The following is a 20,981-nucleotide window of genomic DNA, read 5'->3' on the forward strand; positions in this document are numbered from 1 at the left end:
ATTCCATTCCATTCCAATCCATTCCATTCTACTCGCGTTGATTCCATTCTATGCCATTCCATTCCATTCCATTCCATTCCATTCCATTCCATTCCATTCCATTTCATTCCATTCCATTCCATTCCATTCCATTCCATTCCATTCCATTCGATTCCATTCCATTCCATTCCATTCCATTCCATTCCATTCCATTCCATTCCATTCCGTTCTACTCGGGTTGATTCCATTCTATTCCATTCCATTCCGATCGATTCCATTTGATTCAATTCGATTCCATTCCATTCCATTCCATTCCCTTCCATTCCATTCTATTCCATTGAATTCCATTCCATTCCATTCCATTCCATTCCATTCCATTCCATTCCGTTCTACTCTGATTGATTCCATTCCATTCCATTCCATTCCATTCCATTCCATTCCATTCCAATACATTCCATTCTTCTCTGGTTGATTCCATTCCATTCCATTCCATTCCATTCCATTCGTCTCCATTCGATTCCATTCCATTCCATTCCATTCCATTCCATTCCATTCCATTCCATTCCATTCCATTCGTCTCCATTCGATTCCATTCCATTCCATTCCATTCCATTCCATTCCGTTCCATTCCATTCCATTCCATTCCATTCCATTCCATTCCATTCCATTCCATTCCATTCCATTCCGTTCGATTCCATTACATTCCATTCCAATCCAATCCATTCCGTTCTACTCGGGTTGATTCCATTCCATTCCATTCCATTCCATTCGATTCCATTCCATTCTATTCCATTGAATTCCATTCCATTCCATTCCATTCCGTTCCATTCCATTCCATTCCATTCCATTCCATTCCATTCCATTCCATTCCATTCCATTCCGTTCTACTCGGGTTGATTCCATTCCATTCCATTCCATTCCAATCCATTCCATTCCATTCCGTTCTACTCGGGTTGATTCCATTCCATTCCATTTCATTCCATTCCATTCCATTCCATTCCATTCGATTCCATTCGATTCCATTCCATTCCAATCCATTCCATTCTACTCGGGTTGATTCCATTCCATTCCATTCCATTCCATTCCATTCCATTCCATTCCATTCCTTTCCATTCCATTCGATTCCACTCGATTCCATTCCATTCTTTCCATTCCATTCCAATGCATTCCATTCTACTCGGGTGGATTCCATTCCGTTCCATTCCATTCCATTCCATTCCATTCCATTCCATTCCATTCCACTCCATTCGATTCCATTCCATTCCATTCCATTCCATTCCATTCCATTCCATTCCATTCCGTTCTAGTCGGGTTGATTCCATTCTATTCCATTCCATTCCATTCCATTCCATTCCATTCCATTCCATTCCATTCCATTCCATTCTATTCCATTCCATTCTACTCCATTGAATTCCATTCCATTCCATTCTATTCCATTCCATTCCATTCCTTTCCATTCCATTTAGTTCTACTCGGGTTGATTCCATTCCATTCCATTCCATTCCATTCCATTCCATTCCATTCCATTCCATTCCATTCCATTACTTTCCATTCCATTCCATTCCAATCCATTCCATTCTACTCGGGTTGACTCCATTCCATTCCGTTCCATTCCATTCCATTCCATTCCATTCCATTCCATTCCATTCCATTATAATCCATTCCATTCCATTCAATTCCCTTCGATTCCATTCCATTCCATTCCATTCCATTCCATTCCATTCAATTCCATTCGATTCCATTCGATTCCATTCCATTCCATTCCATTCCAATCCATTCCATTCTACTCGGGTTGATTCCATTCCATTCCATTCCATTCCATTCCATTCCATTCCATTCCATTCCATTCTATCCCTTTCGATTCCATTCCATTCCATTAAATTCCATTCCATTCCATTCCATTCCATTCCATTCCATTCCCTTCCATTGCATTCCATTCCGTTCCATTCCATTCCATTCCATTCCATTCTAGTCGGGTTGATTCCACTCAATTCCATTCCATTCCATTCCATACCATTCCATTCGATTCCATTCCATTCCATTCCATTCCATTCCATTCCATTCCATTCCAATCCATTCCATTCTACTCGGGTTGATTCCATTCCATTCCATTCCATTCCATTCCATTCCATTCCATTCCATTCCATTCCATTGCATTCCATTCGATTCCATTAGACTCCATTCCATTCCATTCCATTCCATTCCATTCCATTCCATTCCATTCCGTTCCCCTCGGGTTGATTCCATTCTATTCCATTCCATTCCATTCTATTCCATTCGATATCATTCGAATCCATTCCATCCCATTCCATTCCATTCCATTCCATTCCGTTCTACTCGGGTTGATTCCATTCCATTCCATTTCATTCCATTCCATTCCATTCCATTCCATTCGATTCCATTCCATTCCATTCCATTCCATTCCGTTCTAGTCGGGTTGATTCCATTCTATTCCATTCCATTCCATTCCATTCCATTCCATTCCATTCCATTCCATTCCATTCTACTCCATTGAATTCCATTCCATTCCACTCAATTCCATTCCATTCCATTCCTTTCCATTCCATTTAGTTCTACTCGGGTTGATTCCATTCCATTCCATTCCATTCCATTCCATTCCATTTCATTCCATTCCATTCCATTCCATTACTTTCCATTCCATTGCATTCCAGTCCATTCCATTCTACTCGGGTTGACTCCATTCCATTCCATTCCATTCCATTCCATTCCATTCCATTCCATTCCATTATATTCCATTCTATTCCATTCGATTCCGTTCGATTCCATTCCATTCCATTCCATTCCATTCCATTCCATTCCATTCGATTCCATTCCATTCCCTTCCATTCCATTCCATTCCATTCCATTCCATTCCATTCCATTCCATTCCATTCCATTTACTCCATTCCGTTCTACTCGGGTTGATTCCATTGAGTTTGGTTCCGTCCCGTCCCGTCCCGTCCCGTCCCGTCCCGTGCCGTTTTACTCAGGTTGATTCCTTTCCATTCCGTTCCGCTCGTTTCAGTTACGTTCCATTCCGTTCCACGCGGGTTGGTTCAGTTCCATTCTATTGTATTCTATTCCTTTCCCTTCCATTCAATTCCATTCCATTCCATTATACTCGGGTTGATTCCATGCCATTCCGTTCCGTTCCATTCCGTCCCATTCCGACCCGTCCCATCCCGTCCCGACCCGTCCCATCCCGTTCCAATCCACATGGGTTGATTCAATTCCTTTCGGTTACATTGAACTCCATTCCATTCCATTCTTCTCGGATTGATTCCATTCCATTCCATTCCATTCCATTCCATTCCATTCCAATCCATTCCATTCTACTCGCGTTGATTCCATTCTATGCCATTCCATTCCATTCCATTCCATTCCATTCCATTCCATTCCATTCCATTTCATTCCATTCCATTCCATTCCATTCCATTCCATTCCATTCCATTCGATTCCATTCCATTCCATTCCATTCCATTCCATTCCATTCCATTCCATTCCATTCCGTTCTACTCTGATTGATTCCATTCCATTCCATTCCATTCCATTCCATTCCATTCCATTCCATTCCATTCCATTCCATTCCATTCCAATACATTCCATTCTTCTCTGGTTGATTCCATTCCATTCCATTCCATTCCATTCCATTCGTCTCCATTCGATTCCATTCCATTCCATTCCATTCCATTCCATTCCATTCCATTCGTCTCCATTCGATTCCATTCCATTCCATTCCATTCCATTCCATTCCGTTCCATTCCATTCCATTCCATTCCATTCCATTCCATTCCATTCCATTCCATTCCGTTCGATTCCATTACATTCCATTCCAATCCAATCCATTCCGTTCTACTCGGGTTGATTCCATTCCATTCCATTCCATTCCATTCGATTCCATTCCATTCTATTCCATTGAATTCCATTCCATTCCATTCCATTCCGTTCCATTCCATTCCATTCCATTCCATTCCATTCCATTCCATTCCATTCCATTCCGTTCTACTCGGGTTGATTCCATTCCATTCCATTCCATTCCAATCCATTCCATTCCATTCCGTTCTACTCGGGTTGATTCCATTCCATTCCATTTCATTCCATTCCATTCCATTCCATTCCATTCGATTCCATTCGATTCCATTCCATTCCAATCCATTCCATTCTACTCGGGTTGATTCCATTCCATTCCATTCCATTCCATTCCATTCCATTCCATTCCTTTCCATTCCATTCGATTCCACTCGATTCCATTCCATTCTTTCCATTCCATTCCAATGCATTCCATTCTACTCGGGTGGATTCCATTCCGTTCCATTCCATTCCATTCCATTCCATTCCATTCCATTCCATTCCACTCCATTCGATTCCATTCCATTCCATTCCATTCCATTCCATTCCATTCCATTCCATTCCGTTCTAGTCGGGTTGATTCCATTCTATTCCATTCCATTCCATTCCATTCCATTCCATTCCATTCCATTCCATTCCATTCCATTCTATTCCATTCCATTCTACTCCATTGAATTCCATTCCATTCCATTCTATTCCATTCCATTCCATTCCTTTCCATTCCATTTAGTTCTACTCGGGTTGATTCCATTCCATTCCATTCCATTCCATTCCATTCGATTCCGTTCCATTCCATTCCATTCCATTACTTTCCATTCCATTCCATTCCAATCCATTCCATTCTACTCGGGTTGACTCCATTCCATTCCGTTCCATTCCATTCCATTCCATTCCATTCCATTCCATTCCATTCCATTATAATCCATTCCATTCCATTCAATTCCCTTCGATTCCATTCCATTCCATTCCATTCCATTCCATTCCATTCAATTCCATTCGATTCCATTCGATTCCATTCCATTCCATTCCATTCCAATCCATTCCATTCTACTCAGGTTGATTCCATTCCATTCCATTCCATTCCATTCCATTCCATTCCATTCCATTCCATTCCATTCCATTCTATCCCTTTCGATTCCATTCCATTCCATTAAATTCCATTCCATTCCATTCCATTCCATTCCATTCCATTCCCTTCCATTGCATTCCATTCCGTTCCATTCCATTCCATTCCATTCCATTCTAGTCGGGTTGATTCCACTCAATTCCATTCCATTCCATTCCATACCATTCCATTCGATTCCATTCCATTCCATTCCATTCCATTCCATTCCATTCCATTCCATTCCATTCCATTCCATTCTAGTCGGGTTGATTCCATTCTATTCCATTCCATTCCATTCCATTCCATTCCATTCCATTCCATTCCATTCCATTCCATTCTATTCCATTCCATTCTACTCCATTGAATTCCATTCCATTCCATTCAATTCCATTCCATTCCATCCCTTTCCATTCCATTTAGTTCTACTCGGGTTGATTCCATTCCATTCCATTCCATTCCATTCCATTCCATTCCATTCCATTCAATTGCATTCCATTCCGTTACTTTCCATTCCATTCCATTCCAATCCATTCCATTCTACTCGGGTTGACTCCATTCCATTCCATTCCTTTCCATTCCATTATATTCCATTCTATTCCATTCGATTCCGTTCGATTCCATTCCATTCCATTCCATTGCATTCCATTCCATTCCATTCCGTTCTACTCGGGTTGATTCCCTTCCATTCCTTTCCATTCCATTCCATTCCATTCCATTCCATTCCATTCCATTCCATTCCCTTCCATTCCATTCCATTCCAATCCATTCCATTCTACTCGGGTTGATTCCATTCCATTCCATTGCATTCGACTCCATTCGATTCCATTCGATTCCATTCCATTCCATTCCGTTCCATTCCATTCCATTCCATTCCATTCTATTCCATTGAATTCCATTCCATTCCATTCCATTCCACTCCATTCCATTCCATTCCATTCCATTCCATTCCATTCCGTTCTACTCTGGTTGATTCCATTCCATTCCATTCCATTCCATTCCATTCCATTCCATTCCATTCCATTCCATTCCATTCCATTCCAATCTATTCCATTCTATTCAATTCGATTCCATTCGATTCCATTCAATTCCATTCAATTCCATTCCATTCCATTCCAATCCATTCCATTCTACTCGGGTTGATTCCATTCCATTCCATTCCATTCCATTCCATTCCATTCCATTCCACTCCATTCCAATCCATTCCATTCCATTCGATTCCATTCGATTCCATTCCATTCCATTCCATTCCATTCCATTCTTTCCATTCCATTCCATTCCATTCCAATCTATTCCATTCGATTCCATTCGATTCCATTCCATTCCATTCCATTCCATTCCATTCCATTCCATTCCATTCCATTCTATTCCATTCCATTCCATTCCATTCCATTCCATTCCATTCCATTCCAATCCATTCCCTTCCGTTCTATTCGGGTTGATTCCATTCCATTCCATTCCATTCCATTCCATTCCATTCCATTCCATTCCATTCCATTCCATTGCATTCCATTCGATTCCATTCGATTCCATTCCATTCCATTCCATTCCATTCCATTCCATTCCATTCCATTCCATTCCATTCCATTCTATTCCATTCCTTTCCATTCCATTCCATTCTATTCCATTCCATTCCATTCCGTTCCACTCGGGTTGATTCCATTCTATTCCATTCCATTCCATTCGATTCCATTCGATATCATTCGATTCCATTCCATTCCATTCCATTCCATTCCATTCCATTCCATTCCATTCCATTCCATTCCATTCTATTCCATTCCATTCCATTCCATTCCATTCTATTCCATTCCATTCCATTCCGTTCTACTCTGGTTGATTCCATTCCATTCCATTTCATTCCATTCCATTCCATTCCATTCCATTCCATTCGATTCCATTCGATTCCATTCCATTCCATTCCATTCCAATCCATTCCATTGTACTCGGGTTGATTCCATTCCATTCCATTCCATTCCATTCCATTCCATTCCATTCCATTCCATTCCACTCGATTCCATTCCTTTCCATTCCATTCTATTCCAATCCATTGCATTCTACTCGGGTGGATTCCATTCCATTCCATTCCTTTCCATTCCATTCCATTCCATTACATTACATTCCATTCGGTTCCATTCCATTCCATTCCATTCCATTCCATTCCATTCCATTCCATTCCATTCCATTCCATTCCATTCCGTTCTAATCGGGTTGATTCCATTCTATTCCATTCCATTCCATTCCATTCCATTCCATTCCATTCGATTCCATTCCATTCCATTCCATTCTATTCCATTCAATTCTACTCCATTGAATTCCATTACATTCCATTCTATTCCATTCCATTCCATTCCTTTCCATTCCATTTAGTTCTACTCGGGTTGATTCCATTCCATTCCATTCCATTCCTTTCCATTCCATTCCAATCCATTCCATTCCATTACTTACCATTCCATTCCATTCCAATCCATTCCATTCTACTCGGGTTGACTCCATTCCATTCCATTCAATTACATTACATTACATTATATTCCATTCCATTCCATTCGATTCCGTTCGATTCCATTCCATTCCATTCCATTCCATTCCATTCCAATCCATTCCATTCTACTCGGGTTGATTCCATTCCATTCCATTCCATTCCATCCCATTCCAATCCATTCCATTCCATTCCGTTCTACTCGGGTTGATTCCATTCCATTCCATTTCATTCCATTCCATTCCATTCCATTCCATTACATTCCATTCGATTCCATTCGATTCCATTCCATTCCATTCCATTCCAATCCATTCCATTCTACTCGGGTTGATTCCATTCCATTCCATTCCATTCCATTCCATTCCATTCCATTCCATTCCATTCCATTCCATTCCATTCCACTCGATTCCATTCCATTCTTTCCATTCCATTCCAATCCATTCCACTCTACTCGGGTGGATTCCATTCCGTTCCATTCCATTCCATTCCATTCCATTCCATTCCATTCCATTCCACTCCATTCGATTCCATTCCATTCCATTCCATTCCATGCCATTCCATTCCATTCCATTCCATTCCATTCCGTTCTAGTCGGGTTGATTCCATTCTATTCCATTCCATTCCATTCCCTTCCATTCCATTCCATTCCATTCCATTCCATTCCATTCCATTCCATTCTATTCCATTCCGTTCTACTCCATTGAATTCCATTCCATTCCATTCTATTCCTTTCCATTCCATTCCTTTCCATTCCATTTAGTTCTACTCGGGTTGATTCCATTCCATTCCATTCCATTCCATTCCATTCCATTCCATTCCATTCCATTCCATTACTTTCCATTCCATTCCATTCCAATCCATTCCATTCTACTCGGGTTGACTCCATTCCATTCCGTTCCATTCCATTCCATTCCATTCCATTCCATTCCATTATAATCCATTCCTTACCATTCGATTCCGTTCGATTCCATTCCATTCCATTCCATTCCATTCCATTCAATTCCATTCGATTCCATTCGATTCCATTCCATTCCATTCCATTCCAATCCATTCCATTCTACTCGGGTTGATTCCATTCCATTCCATTCCATTCCATTCCATTCCATTCCATTCCATTCCGTTCCATTCCATTCCATTCCATTCTACTCGGGTTGATTCCATGCCATTCCGTTCCGCTCCATTCCGTTCCACGCGGGTTGGTTCAATTCCATTCTATTCTATTCTATTCCTTTCCCTTCCCTTCCATTCCATTCCATTCCATTCTACTCGGGTTGATTCCATGCCATTCCGTTCCGTTCCATTCCGTCCCATCCCGACCCGTCCCATCCCGTCCCGTCCCGTCCCATCCCGTTCCGTTCCACATGGGTTGATTCAATTCCTTTCGGTTACATTGAATTCCATTCCATTCCATTCTACTCGGATTGATTCCATTCCATTCCATTCCATTCCATTCCATTCCATTCCATTCCATTTCATTCCATTCCATTCCATTCCATTGCGTTCCATTCGATTCGATTCCATTCCATTCCTTTCCATTCCATTCCAATCCATTCCATTCTACTTGGGTTGATTCCATTCCATTCCATTCCATTCCATTCCATTCCATTCCATTCCATTCCATTCCATTCCACTCGATTCCATTCCATTCCATTCCATTCCATTCCAATCCATTCCATTCTACTCGGGTGGATTCCATTCCATTCCATTCCTTTCCATTCCATTCCATTCCATTCCATTCCATTACATTCCATTCGGTTCCATTCCATTCCATTCCATTCCATTCCATTCCATTCCATTCCATTCCATTCCATTCCATTCCGTTCTAATCGGGTTGATTCCATTCTATTCCATTCCATTCCATTCCATTCCATTCCATTCCATTCCATTCCATTCCATTCTATTCCATTCCATTCTACTCCATTGAATTCCATTCCATTCCATTCTATTCCATTCCATTCCATTCCTTTCCATTCCATTTAGTTCTACTCGGGTTGATTCCATTCCATTCCATTCCATTCCTTTCCATTCCATTCCATTCCATTCCATTCCAATCCATTCCATTCTACTCGGGTTGACTCCATTCCATTCCATTCCATTACATTACATTCCATTATATTCCATTCCATTCCATTCGATTCCGTTCGATTCCACTCCATTCCATTCCATTCCATTCCATTCCATTCCATTCCATTCCATTCGATTCCATTCCATTCCATTCTATTCCATTCCATTCCATTCCATTCCATTCCATTCCATTCCATTCCATTCCAATCCATTCCATTCTACTCGGGTTGATTCAATTCCTTTCCATTCCATTCCATTCCATTCCATTCCATTCCATTCCATTCCATTCCTTTCGATTCCATTCCATTCCATTCCATTCCATTCCATTCCATTCCATTCCATTCCATTCCATTCCATTCCATTCCATTCCGTTCTACTCGGGTTGATTCCATTCCATTCCATTCCATTCCATTCCATTCCATTCCATTCCAACCCATTCCGTTCTACTCGGGTTGATTCCATTCCATTCCATTGAATTCCATTCCATTCCATTCCATTCCATTCCATTCCATTCGATTCCATTCCATTCTACTCCATTGAATTCCATTCCATTAAATTCTATTCCATTCCATTCCATTCCTTTCCATTCCCTTTAGTTCTACTCGGGTTGATTCCATTCCATTCCATTCCATTCCTTTCCATTCCATTCCAATCCATTCCATTCCATTCCTTTCCATTCCATTCCATTCCAATCCATTCCATTCTACTCGGGTTGACTCCATTCCATTCCATTCCATTACATTACATTCCATTATATTCCATTCCATTCCATTCGATTCCGTTCGATTCCACTCCATTCCATTCCATTCCATTCCATTCCATTCCATTCCATTCGATTCCATTCCATTCCATTCGATTCCATTCCATTCCATTCCATTCCATTCCATTCCATTCCATTCCATTCCAATCCATTCCATTCTACTCGGGTTGATTCAATTCCATTCCATTCCATTCCATTCCATTCCATTCCATTCCATTCCATTCCTTTCGATTCCATTCCATTCCATTCCATTCCATTCCATTCCATTCCATTCCATTCCATTCCATTCCATTCCGTTCTACTCGGGTTGATTCCATTCCATTCCATTCCATTCCATTCCATTCCATTCCATTCCATTCCATTCCATTCCATTCCATTCCTTTCCATTCCAACCCATTCCGTTCTACTCGGGTTGATTCCATTCCATTCCATTGAATTCCATTGAATTCCATTCCATTCCATTCCATTCCATTCCATTCCATTCCATTCCATTCCATTCCAAACCATTCCATTCTACTCGGGTTCATTCCATTCCATTCCATTCCATTCCATTCCATTCCATTCCATTCCACTCGGGTGCATTCCATTCCATTCCATTCCATTCCATTCCATTCCATTCCATTCCATTCCGTTCTGCTCAGGTTGATTTCCATTCCATTCTATTCCATTCCATTCCATTCCATTCCATTCCGTTCCATTCCATTCCATTCCATTCCATTCCATTCCATTCCATTCCATTCCATTCCATTCCATTCCATTCCATTCCATTCCATTCCGTTCTACTCGGCTTGAATCCATTGAGTTCCGTTCCGTTCCGTTCCGTCCCGACACGTCCCGTCCAGTCCCGTCCCGTGCCGTTTTACTCGGGTTGATTCCTTTGCATTCCGTTCCGCTCGTTTCCGTTACGTTCCATTCCGTTCCACGCGGGTTGGTTCAATTCCATTCTATTCTATTCTATTCCTTTCCCTTCCATTCCATTCCATTCCATTCCATTCTACTCGGGTTGATTCCATGCCATTCCGTTCCGCTCCATTCCGTTCCACGCGGGTTGGTTCAATTCCATTCTATTCTATTCTATTCCTTTCCCTTCCATTCCATTCCATTCCATTCCATTCTACTCGGGTTGATTCCATGCCATTCCGTTCCGTTCCATTCCGTCCCATCCCGACCCGTCCCATCCCGTCCCGTCCCGTCCCATCCCGTTCCGTTCCACATGGGTTGATTCAATTCCTTTCGGTTACATTGAATTCCATTCCATTCCATTCTACTCGGATTGATTCCATTCCATTCCATTCCATTCCATTCCATACAATTCCATTCCATTCCATTTCATTGCATGCCATTCCATTCCATTTCTTTCGATTCCATTCGTTTCCATTCCATTCCATTCCATTCCAATCCATTCCATTCTACTCGGGTTGATTCCATTCCATTCCATTCCATTCCATTCCATTCCATTCCATTCCATTCCATTCCACTCGATTCCATTCCATTCCTTTCCATTCCATTCCAATCCATTCCATTCTACTCGGGTGGATTCCATTCCATTCCATTCCATTCCATTCCATTCCATTCCATTCCATTCCATTCCATTCCATTCGATTCCATTCCATTCCATTCCATTCCATTCCATTCCATTCCATTCCGTTCTAGTCGGGTTGATTCCATTCTATTCCATTCCATTCCATTCCATTCCATTCCATTCCATTCCATGCCATTCCATTCTATTCCATTCCATTCTACTCCATTGAATTCCATTCCATTCCATTCAATTCCATTCCATTCCATTCCTTTCCATTCCATTTAGTTCTACTCGGGTTGACTCCATTCCATTCCATTCCATTCCATTCCATTCCATTCCATTCCATTCCATTCCATTCCATTACTTTCCATTCCATTCCATTCCAATCCATTCCATTCTACTCGGGTTGACTCCATTCCATTCAATTCCATTCCATTCCATTCCATTCCATTCCATTCGATTCCATTCCATTCCATTCGATTCCATTCCATTCCATTGCATTCCATTCCATTCCATTCCATTCCAATCCATTCCTTTCTACTCTGGTTGATTCCATTCCATTCCATTCCATTCCATTCCATTCCATTCCATTCCATTCCATTCCGTTCTACTCGGGTTGATTCCACTCCATTCCATTCCATTCCATTCCATTCCATTCCATTCCATTCCATTCCTTTCCATTCCAACCCATTCCGTTCTACTCGGGTTGATTCCATTCCATTCCATTCCATTCCGTTCCATTCCATTCCATTCCATTCCATTCCATTCCATTCGATTCCATTCCATTCCATTCCATTCCAAACCATTCCATTCTACACGGGTTCATCATTCCATTCCATTCCATTCCATTCCATTCCATTCCACTTGGGTTCATTCCATTCCATTCCATTCCATTGCATTCCATTCCATTCCATTCCACTCGGGAGCATTCCATTCCATTCCATTCCATTCGATTCCATTCCATTCCATTCCATTCCATTCCATTCCATTCCATTCCATTCCATTCCGTTCTACTCGGCTTGAGTCCATTGAGTTCCGTTCCGTTCCGTTCCGTCCCGACACGTCCCGTCCCGTCCCGTCCCGTGCCGTTTTACTCGGGTTGATTCCTTTCCATTCCGTTCCGCTCGTTTCCGTTACGTTCCATTCTGTTCCACGCGGGTTGGTTCAATTCCATTCTATTCTATTCTATTCCTTTCCCTTCCATTCCATTCCATTCCATTCCATTCTACTCGGGTTGATTCCATGCCATTCCGTTCCGCTCCATTCCGTTCCACGCGGGTTGGTTCAATTCCATTCTATTCTATTCTATTCCTTTCCCTTCCATTCCATTCCATTCCATTCCATTCTACTCGGGTTGATTCCATGCCATTCCGTTCCGTTCCATTCCGTCCCATCCCGACCCGTCCCATCCCGTCCCGTCCTGTCCCATCCCGTTCTGTTCCACATGGGTTGATTCAATTCCTTTCGGTTACATTGAATTCCATTCCATTCCATTCTACTCGGATTGATTCCATTCCATTCCATTCCATTCCATTCCATTCCATTCGATTCCATTCCATTCCATTCCATTCCATTCCATTCCATTCCATTCCATTGCGTTCCATTCAATTCGATTCCATTCCATTCCATTCCATTCCATTCCAATCCATTCCATTCTACTTGGGTTGATTCCATTCCATTCCATTCCATTCCATTCGATTCCATTCAATTCCATTCCATTCCATTCCATTCCATTCCATTCCATTCCATTCCATTCCATTCCATTCCATTCCATTCCATTCCATTCTGTTCTACTCGGGTTGATTCCACTCCATTCCATTCCATTCTATTCCATTCCATTCCATTCAATTCCTTTCTATTCCATTCGATTCCATTCCATTCCATTTCATTTTATTCCATTCCATTCCATTCCATTCCATTCCATTCCATTCCATTCCATTCCATTCCATTCCATTCCATTCCATTCCATTCCATTCCGTTCTACTCGGGTTGATTCCACTCCATTCCATTCCATTCCATTCCATTCCATTCCATTCCATTCCATTCCACTCGGGTTGATCATTCCATTCCATTCCATTCAATTCCATTCCATTCCATTCCATTCCATTCCATTCCACTCGGGCTCATTCCATTCCATTCCATTCAATTCCATTCCATTCCATTCCATTCCATTCCGTTCCATTCCATTCCGTTCTACTCGGTTTGATTTCCATTCAATTCCATTCCATTCCATTCCATTCCATTCCATTCCATTCCATTCCATTCCATTCCATTCCATTCCTTTCCATTTACTCCATTCCGTTCTACTCGGGTTGATTCCATTGAGTTTGGTTCCGTTCCGTTCCGTCCCATCCCGTCCCGTCCCGTCCCGTCCCGTGCCGTTTTACTCGGGTTGATTCCTTTCCATTCCGTTCCGCTCGTTTCCGTTGCGTTCCATTCCGTTCCACGCGGGTTGGTTCAATTCCATTCTATTCTATTCTATTCCTTTCCATTCCATTCCATTCCATTCCATTCCATTCCATTCTACTCGGGTTGATTCCATGCCATTCCGTTCCGTTCCATTCCGTCCCATCTCGACCCGTCCCATCACGTCCCGTCCCGTCCGATCCCGTTCCGTTCCACATGGGTTGATTCAATTCCTTTCGGTTACATTGAATTCCATTCTATTCCATTCTACTCGGATTGATTCCATTCCATTCCATTCCATTCCATTCCATTCCATTCCATTCCATTCCATTCCATTCGATTCCATTCCATTCCTTTCCATTCCAATCCATTCCATTCTACTCGGGTTGATTCCATTCTATTCCATTCCATTCCATTCCATTCCATTCCATTCCATTCCATTCCATTCCATTCCATTCCATTCCATTCTACTCGGGTTGATTCCATTCTATTCCATTCCATTCCGTTCGATTCCATTTGATTCCATTCGATTCCATTCCATTCCATTCCATTCCCTTCCATTCCATTCTATTCCATTGAATTCCATTCCATTCCATTCCATTCCATTCCATTCCATTCCGTTCTACTCTGATTGATTCCATTAAATTCCATTCCATTCCATTCCATTCCATTCCATTCCATTCCATTCCATTCCATTCCATTCCATTCCATTCCATTCCAATACATTCCATTCTACTCTGGTTGATTCCATTCCATTCCATTCCATTCCATTCCATTCGTCTCCATTCGATTCCATTCGATTCCATTCCATTCCATTCCATGGAATTCCATTCCATTCCATTCCATTCCATTCCATTCCATTCCATTCCATTCCATTCCATTCCATTCCATTCCATTCCATTCAGTTCTACTCGGGTTGATTCCATTCCATTCCTTTCCATTCCATTCCATTCCATTCCATTCCATTCCACTCCATTCCATTCGATTCCATTCGATTCCATTCCATTCCATTCCATTCCATTCCATTCCAATCCATTCCATTCTACTCGGGTTGATTCCATTCCATTCCATTCCATTCCATTCCATTCCATTCCATTCCATTCCATTGCATTCCATTCGATTCCATTAGATTCCATTCCATTCCATTCCATTCCATTCCATTCCATTCCATTCCATTCCGTTCCACTCGGGTTGATTCCATTCTATTCCATTCCATTCCATTCTATTCCAATCGATATCATTCGAATCCATTCCATCCCATTCCATTCCATTCCATTCCATTCCGTTCTACTCGGGTTGATTCCATTCCATTCCATTTCATTCCATTCCATTCCATTCCATTCCATTCCATTCCATTACATTCCATTCGGTTCCATTCCATTCCATTCCATTCCATTCCATTCCATTCCATTCCATTCCATTCCATTCCGTTCTAATCGGGTTGATTCCATTCTATTCCATTCCATTCCATTCCATTCCATTCCATTCCATTCCATTCCATTCCATTCTATTCCATTCCATTCTACTCCATTGAATTCCATTCCATTCCATTCTATTCCATTCCATTCCATTCCTTTCCATTCCATTTAGTTCTACTCGGGTTGATTCCATTCCATTCCATTCCATTCCTTTCCATTCCATTCCATTCCATTCCATTCCAATCCATTCCATTCTACTCGGGTTGACTCCATTCCATTCCATTCCATTACATTACATTCCATTATATTCCATTCCATTCCATTCGATTCCGTTCGATTCCACTCCATTCCATTCCATTCCATTCCATTCCATTCCATTCCATTCCATTCGATTCCATTCCATTCCATTCTATTCCATTCCATTCCATTCCATTCCATTCCATTCCATTCCATTCCATTCCAATCCATTCCATTCTACTCGGGTTGATTCAATTCCTTTCCATTCCATTCCATTCCATTCCATTCCATTCCATTCCATTCCATTCCTTTCGATTCCATTCCATTCCATTCCATTCCATTCCATTCCATTCCATTCCATTCCATTCCATTCCATTCCATTCCATTCCGTTCTACTCGGGTTGATTCCATTCCATTCCATTCCATTCCATTCCATTCCATTCCATTCCAACCCATTCCGTTCTACTCGGGTTGATTCCATTCCATTCCATTGAATTCCATTCCATTCCATTCCATTCCATTCCATTCCATTCGATTCCATTCCATTCTACTCCATTGAATTCCATTCCATTAAATTCTATTCCATTCCATTCCATTCCTTTCCATTCCCTTTAGTTCTACTCGGGTTGATTCCATTCCATTCCATTCCATTCCTTTCCATTCCATTCCAATCCATTCCATTCCATTCCTTTCCATTCCATTCCATTCCAATCCATTCCATTCTACTCGGGTTGACTCCATTCCATTCCATTCCATTACATTACATTCCATTATATTCCATTCCATTCCATTCGATTCCGTTCGATTCCACTCCATTCCATTCCATTCCATTCCATTCCATTCCATTCCATTCCATTCCATTCCATTCCATTCGATTCCATTCCATTCCATTCCATTCCATTCCATTCCATTCCATTCCATTCCAATCCATTCCATTCTACTCGGGTTGATTCAATTCCATTCCATTCCATTCCATTCCATTCCATTCCATTCCATTCCATTCCTTTCGATTCCATTCCATTCCATTCCATTCCATTCCATTCCATTCCATTCCATTCCATTCCATTCCATTCCGTTCTACTCGGGTTGATTCCATTCCATTCCATTCCATTCCATTCCATTCCATTCCATTCCATTCCATTCCATTCCATTCCATTCCTTTCCATTCCAACCCATTCCGTTCTACTCGGGTTGATTCCATTCCATTCCATTGAATTCCATTGAATTCCATTCCATTCCATTCCATTCCATTCCATTCCATTCCATTCCATTCCAAACCATTCCATTCTACTCGGGTTCATTCCATTCCATTCCATTCCATTCCATTCCATTCCATTCCATTCCACTCGGGTGCATTCCATTCCATTCCATTCCATTCCATTCCATTCCATTCCATTCCATTCCGTTCTGCTCAGGTTGATTTCCATTCCATTCTATTCCATTCCATTCCATTCCATTCCATTCCGTTCCATTCCATTCCATTCCATTCCATTCCATTCCATTCCATTCCATTCCATTCCATTCCATTCCATTCCATTCCATTCCATTCCGTTCTACTCGGCTTGAATCCATTGAGTTCCGTTCCGTTCCGTTCCGTCCCGACACGTCCCGTCCAGTCCCGTCCCGTGCCGTTTTACTCGGGTTGATTCCTTTGCATTCCGTTCCGCTCGTTTCCGTTACGTTCCATTCCGTTCCACGCGGGTTGGTTCAATTCCATTCTATTCTATTCTATTCCTTTCCCTTCCATTCCATTCCATTCCATTCCATTCTACTCGGGTTGATTCCATGCCATTCCGTTCCGCTCCATTCCGTTCCACGCGGGTTGGTTCAATTCCATTCTATTCTATTCTATTCCTTTCCCTTCCATTCCATTCCATTCCATTCCATTCTACTCGGGTTGATTCCATGCCATTCCGTTCCGTTCCATTCCGTCCCATCCCGACCCGTCCCATCCCGTCCCGTCCCGTCCCATCCCGTTCCGTTCCACATGGGTTGATTCAATTCCTTTCGGTTACATTGAATTCCATTCCATTCCATTCTACTCGGATTGATTCCATTCCATTCCATTCCATTCCATTCCATACAATTCCATTCCATTCCATTTCATTGCATGCCATTCCATTCCATTTCTTTCGATTCCATTCGTTTCCATTCCATTCCATTCCATTCCAATCCATTCCATTCTACTCGGGTTGATTCCATTCCATTCCATTCCATTCCATTCCATTCCATTCCATTCCATTCCATTCCACTCGATTCCATTCCATTCCTTTCCATTCCATTCCAATCCATTCCATTCTACTCGGGTGGATTCCATTCCATTCCATTCCATTCCATTCCATTCCATTCCATTCCATTCCATTCCATTCCATTCGATTCCATTCCATTCCATTCCATTCCATTCCATTCCATTCCATTCCGTTCTAGTCGGGTTGATTCCATTCTATTCCATTCCATTCCATTCCATTCCATTCCATTCCATTCCATGCCATTCCATTCTATTCCATTCCATTCTACTCCATTGAATTCCATTCCATTCCATTCAATTCCATTCCATTCCATTCCTTTCCATTCCATTTAGTTCTACTCGGGTTGACTCCATTCCATTCCATTCCATTCCATTCCATTCCATTCCATTCCATTCCATTCCATTCCATTACTTTCCATTCCATTCCATTCCAATCCATTCCATTCTACTCGGGTTGACTCCATTCCATTCAATTCCATTCCATTCCATTCCATTCCATTCCATTCGATTCCATTCCATTCCATTCGATTCCATTCCATTCCATTGCATTCCATTCCATTCCATTCCATTCCAATCCATTCCTTTCTACTCTGGTTGATTCCATTCCATTCCATTCCATTCCATTCCATTCCATTCCATTCCATTCCATTCCGTTCTACTCGGGTTGATTCCACTCCATTCCATTCCATTCCATTCCATTCCATTCCATTCCATTCCATTCCTTTCCATTCCAACCCATTCCGTTCTACTCGGGTTGATTCCATTCCATTCCATTCCATTCCGTTCCATTCCATTCCATTCCATTCCATTCCATTCCATTCGATTCCATTCCATTCCATTCCATTCCAAACCATTCCATTCTACACGGGTTCATCATTCCATTCCATTCCATTCCATTCCATTCCATTCCACTTGGGTTCATTCCATTCCATTCCATTCCATTGCATTCCATTCCATTCCATTCCACTCGGGAGCATTCCATTCCATTCCATTCCATTCCATTCCATTCCATTCCATTCCATTCCATTCCATTCCATTCCATTCCATTCCATTCCATTCGATTCCATTCCATTCCATTCCATTCCATTCCATTCCATTCCATTCCATTCCATTCCGTTCTACTCGGCTTGAGTCCATTGAGTTCCGTTCCGTTCCGTTCCGTCCCGACACGTCCCGTCCCGTCCCGTCCCGTGCCGTTTTACTCGGGTTGATTCCTTTCCATTCCGTTCCGCTCGTTTCCGTTACGTTCCATTCTGTTCCACGCGGGTTGGTTCAATTCCATTCTATTCTATTCTATTCCTTTCCCTTCCATTCCATTCCATTCCATTCCATTCTACTCGGGTTGATTCCATGCCATTCCGTTCCGCTCCATTCCGTTCCACGCGGGTTGGTTCAATTCCATTCTATTCTATTCTATTCCTTTCCCTTCCATTCCATTCCATTCCATTCCATTCTACTCGGGTTGATTCCATGCCATTCCGTTCCGTTCCATTCCGTCCCATCCCGACCCGTCCCATCCCGTCCCGTCCTGTCCCATCCCGTTCTGTTCCACATGGGTTGATTCAATTCCTTTCGGTTACATTGAATTCCATTCCATTCCATTCTACTCGGATTGATTCCATTCCATTCCATTCCATTCCATTCCATTCCATTCGATTCCATTCCATTCCATTCCATTCCATTCCATTCCATTCCATTCCATTGCGTTCCATTCAATTCGATTCCATTCCATTCCATTCCATTCCATTCCAATCCATTCCATTCTACTTGGGTTGATTCCATTCCATTCCATTCCATTCCATTCGATTCCATTCAATTCCATTCCATTCCATTCCATTCCATTCCATTCCATTCCATTCCATTCCATTCCATTCCATTCCATTCCATTCCATTCCATTCCATTCCATTCCATTCCATTCCATTCTGTTCTACTCGGGTTGATTCCACTCCATTCCATTCCATTCTATTCCATTCCATTCCATTCAATTCCTTTCTATTCCATTCGATTCCATTCCATTCCATTTCATTTTATTCCATTCCATTCCATTCCATTCCATTCCATTCCATTCCATTCCATTCCATTCCATTCCATTCCATTCCATTCCATTCCGTTCTACTCGGGTTGATTCCACTCCATTCCATTCCATTCCATTCCATTCCATTCCATTCCATTCCACTCGGGTTGATCATTCCATTCCATTCCATTCAATTCCATTCCATTCCATTCCATTCCATTCCATTCCACTCGGGCTCATTCCATTCCATTCCATTCAATTCCATTCCATTCCATTCCATTCCATTCCGTTCCATTCCATTCCGTTCTACTCGGTTTGATTTCCATTCAATTCCATTCCATTCCATTCCATTCCATTCCATTCCATTCCATTCCATTCCATTCCACTCCATTCCATTCCTTTCCATTTACTCCATTCCGTTCTACTCGGGTTGATTCCATTGAGTTTGGTTCCGTTCCGTTCTGTCCCATCCCGTCCCGTCCCGTCCCGTCCCGTGCCGTTTTACTCGGGTTGATTCCTTTCCATTCCGTTCCGCTCGTTTCCGTTGCGTTCCATTCCGTTCCACGCGGGTTGGTTCAATTCCATTCTATTCTATTCTATTCCTTTCCATTCCATTCCATTCCATTCCATTCCATTCCATTCTACTCGGGTTGATTCCATGCCATTCCGTTCCGTTCCATTCCGTCCCATCTCGACCCGTCCCATCACGTCCCGTCCCGTCCGATCCCGTTCCGTTCCACATGGGTTGATTCAATTCCTTTCGGTTACATTGAATTCCATTCTATTCCATTCTACTCGGATTGATTCCATTCCATTCCATTCCATTCCATTCCATTCCATTCCATTCCATTCCATTCCATTCGATTCCATTCCATTCCTTTCCATTCCAATCCATTCCATTCTAC

This window comes from Gorilla gorilla, chromosome 17, assembly GCF_029281585.2.
Source record: "Gorilla gorilla gorilla isolate KB3781 chromosome 17, NHGRI_mGorGor1-v2.1_pri, whole genome shotgun sequence".
Classification (NCBI taxonomy): domain Eukaryota; kingdom Metazoa; phylum Chordata; class Mammalia; order Primates; family Hominidae; genus Gorilla; species Gorilla gorilla.